The 4,315-nt window shown below is 41.2% G+C and overlaps 1 non-coding gene across 1 annotated transcript; it reads right to left on the bottom strand.

Moving 5' to 3' along the window:
• Positions 1-1,177: 1,177 nt before the first annotated feature.
• trnar-ucg (transfer RNA arginine (anticodon UCG)) lies at positions 1,178-1,250 on the bottom strand. Its single transcript has one exon. It is a non-coding gene; the product is annotated as a tRNA-Arg (tRNA).
• Positions 1,251-4,315: the final 3,065 nt, after the last annotated feature.

Below are 4,315 nucleotides of genomic sequence, written 5' to 3' on the forward strand. Positions count from 1 at the left end.
AATGAGTATAGGTTAAACAAATGAGTGATATTTAATCACAATAAATATACAGCAACAGTGATTAATGTGATTAAAATTTTAATCATGTGACGGCACTAGTTCAAACGTTTGAGTTCAAAGAACAGATGACCTACCAGTGGATGTCATGGTCATGGTTTTCTGCAGAAAGTCTCGTTCGTTTTCTAACATGGCAACCTTCTCCTTTAGAGTTTTCTGTCAACAGGCTCTTGTTCTGACTTTTGCAACCCTCACCTCTCATTAAAGCTGGTTTCCAATGATGTGTGTCTGGGTGCGTACACACTGCCCATAGTTACTGACGGAGCCACTGCGTCACACCCCAGCTGATACATGACCGCACCAGGTGACTGCTGCTATGACCCATGTTGGTTGTCAGCGTTCCTTCCATTCCATTACAGCAGCATGAAAACAAGGTCCTGAGCAGCAACAATAGATAAAGTAGAAATAAAGACTATGTACAGAGCAACCATAAGACATGCAGATATACAGATGAGAAATGTACAGAGATGTATTATGTCCTGTTATGATATCATGAAAAACTCTGAGTATTACACTGTAGGTGAGGATGTTATTGCACTAAGAGAAAAAACACTGTACTGTTTCCCCATCAGTGTCACTGGGTGTAAACATGGTGATAAAGTACAGAGGTTAGAGTACAGATGGACTGATGTTATACAGTCTGACCCCTGTCTGGACAAAAGTCTGTGGCTGAAGGAGACACCCAAGGTCCCCACTGTCTCATGTTTTTATATTTGACTCATTTTCACAGCACTTCATTAGTTTGTTATCATAATCAGCCACCATGTACAGGTGCATCTCCATAAATGAGAATATTGTGGAAAAGTTCAATATTATAAACTAATGATGTCACACTGTGATCAGATGATGAACTCAAAACACCTGCAAAGCAGACACAATCATGGGGAAGACTGCTGACTGGACAGATGTTGAATAAATAAAAAATAGTCAGCATGGTTATCCTCAGGAGCAATAATGGAAATATGACTCCCATCCATCACCCCTGCACACTGAGGGAACCCATCAAGATGGGTATAGTGGCATAGTAGTGTAGTAGACCCACTAAAGGTTCTAGCAGTGGAAGTGAGTTGCGGATAAACCACAGATAGAAGTTGGCTCATTTCATACGTGTATAAAACCTCAACCACGAAGGGACTCGAACCCTCAATCTCCTGATCCGAAGTCAGATGCCTTATCCATTAGGCCACATGGTCTAGTGTGTTTGCCACATAAACTTTTCTTTGTCAGAATGTTATGGCATAGTGTTCATAATAAGAGTTTTTGTTGGTGCAGTTGCCAGCGCGAATAGAATAGAATAAAAACAGTTTACATATGAACAGTTATTGCACAGGTGAGTGGAGGGTGAAGTGGTCTGTAAGAAAACTGTACATAGTGCATCAGAAACTAAATAAATAATGTGTTGTACACTGTGGTGTGTGAATATTGCTCCTATCAGAAGTGGTTATTATACAGTCTGACAGCAGCAGGAAGGAAAGACCTTCTGTATCTCTCCTTCACACACCGAGGGTGGAGCAGTCTGCCACTGAAGCTGCTCTGCAGAGCTGACAGGGCGTCCTGCAGGGGGTGGACTCATTGTCCAGCATCAGAATCAGAATCAGAATCAGAATGACTTTATTTATCCCCGAGGGGAAATTCTTTTTTGTTACAGACATTAGAAATTAAAGATACATTGAAATATATAATAAATATCTAAATACCTAGACAGCATTTAAATCCCTGAGTTGTATCTAAAGAACATATTCACTACTGTATAAAACCTTTCCATAGTAAAGAGCAGGACATGAATGCACCAGTATGAATGTACAGTGTCTGAGTGACACTTCTACTCTTATACTCTGTACTTAACTGCATTTAATGTACCTTGATACCTCTGGCACAGGAATTTCCTTCGGGATTAATAAAGTCTTATCTTGTCTTATCTTCCAGTTCAGAGTTCAGTAGTTTGATTGAGACAGGCAGGAATGACTTCCTGTGTCTCAGTGGTGCATCATGGGAGTCAGTTTTGTCAGGACCCTCCTGTCACCCACTTCCTGCACTGAGTCCAGAAAAAAGCCAGGTCTCTCTGACTATCCTTAACTGTGCTACATTGAATCAATGTGAGAGGTCTGTAAAGTATTTCTGTCTGACCTTTAATGTTTGATCATGTTTGATATTGCTACACTAGCAGAATTGATATTATAATATAGCAAACATTTATTTCCCAGTTTGACTAATAGAATATCTATATTTGTATGTATATATTTGATGATATGAGAACTCTAATTTAGAACTATGTATGATACGATTTGTACTGCATTATTATTAGATAGATGGACTGTGTGCACATTAATTGGTCCTGTGCTGTGTGCAGGCCAGGGTTGATGGCGAGCTAGGATTGAGCTCTGCTTAGGCTCGAAGAATACGATTCAGCTCAACGTCTGGATCTGGCCCAGATCTCTGCTGGTTGGAGGAGTGGTAGGAGGCTCCTGCAGCCCCCTTTATTTTGAACTTTTGTCCCCTCGCTGCGTGTGGCCCCCCCATTGCTGGGTTTGTTAACTGTTTGTCTTTTGTCTGTGTCATTTAAATATATATGGTACTTCAGCAAATCATCTCCCTGTCTCTCTTTTACTCATTCCCAGAGCTGCTCCTACACTTCTGAGCCACTAGTCCAGGGGTCGGCAACCTGCGGCTCCGGAGCTGCATGAGGCTCTTTCATCCCTCTGTTGTGGCTCCCAGGCAGCGAGCTCATTTTTGGAAAAAAATAATAATAATATGAATAAATAATGGCCGTTTAATTTAAATGTATTTTATTTTATTCATTTAGTTTTTTCATAGTAATAGTTGTTTCTTTGGAGATTGAGATGCTGTCGTGATTAAAATAAAACTTTTAATATTTTGTCAAAATATGCGTCACGGTCGCGTCCTGTGCGCAGCACCTGTGACACCGGACAAACTGGTGTTCGACAGCCTGCATGCAATGACATTCCCGACACTTATATGAACATGGAAAAGTTTGCATTTGGAGTCCTGTCAATCTTTGGATCCTCATACTTGAGCGAGCTGGTGTTTTCCATCATGAACTACATTAAAAGTAAACATCGCTCCAGCCTCACAGATCAGAGCTCAGTCCTTCGTGAAAATCAAAGCGACGTCTTCCAGCCCTGAAGTGGATACGATACGCTGTGCAGTGAAGTTCCAGAGCAGAACTCACATTAACCAGGTGAAAGAAATAATTTAACAAGCTGTTATTCTGAAAATACATATTTTTATATCGGACCCTGAACTAACGTGCTTCATATTCAGGTTGACTACTGTACTATGACGGCACACTGAAATCAAAATAACATATAAACTGGCATTTTTTGTTCAGATAAATATTATCTATATCTATCTATATTAGGCCTATATATAGATTCATTTTGCCTTTAACTTAGTCAAATAGGTGTAGATTAGTAGTTGGGGGTTTGTGGCTCCGAGTGTGCTTTATTCAGTGGGAAACCGGCCCAAATGGCTCTTTTAATGCTGAAGGTTGCCGACCCCTGCACTAGTCCAACTCAATACATCCAGATTTGTAGAGTATATCATATACATGCTACACAAATTAATGTGTGAGTAATCCAAGTATTCAGAATATGTTACTTAGACTGAGCAATGTTAAGTTGTAGGGCCTGTGCAACGGCAATCAAACTAAGAAGAAGAAGTAGAAAGAGGGTGAATAACAAGAGTTGATTGCCTAGCAACGGCAAGTTGCCTAGCAACGGAAATCAAACAAAAAAGATGAAAGAGGGTGAATAACAAGTGTTTTATTGCCTAGCAACGGCAATCAAACAAATGAACTGAACAAGGAGAAGGAGGGGGAAGAGGAACTAGAAAGACGAGCACAGCGACAGCAGAAGTTCAACAGAAGTTTTCCGCTGTAAGTGTTTTATTACATCTGAATGGCTGCTGCGGAGTCTCTGAGAGCTTTTATCAGCGAGCGGCTAACTGCTGCTGCTGCTGAAATATTGGGAGTGTTTGAACAAACTATCGTCCAGTACGAGGGAGAGCTGGACCGTCAGCGCAAACTGCTGGATCTGCTCCTGAAGCCTGAGATCAAGCTACACAGAACAGGTATGTAAACATGACAATGTCACGGAACAACAACGGCTCTGTGTGAAAAGAGTGACATTCAGCACATAGTGTTTCTGACAGGAGGACACTGACTTCATGACTTGGAGCTACAGATGTGTCCCTCCAGCTGTTCTCTCTCTGCTTTAGCTCCTCAGAGCTCTGTGCTTTG

Source organism: Parambassis ranga, unplaced genomic scaffold, assembly GCF_900634625.1.
Source record: "Parambassis ranga unplaced genomic scaffold, fParRan2.1 scaffold_22_arrow_ctg1, whole genome shotgun sequence".
NCBI classification, from domain to species: Eukaryota; Metazoa; Chordata; class Actinopteri; family Ambassidae; genus Parambassis; species Parambassis ranga.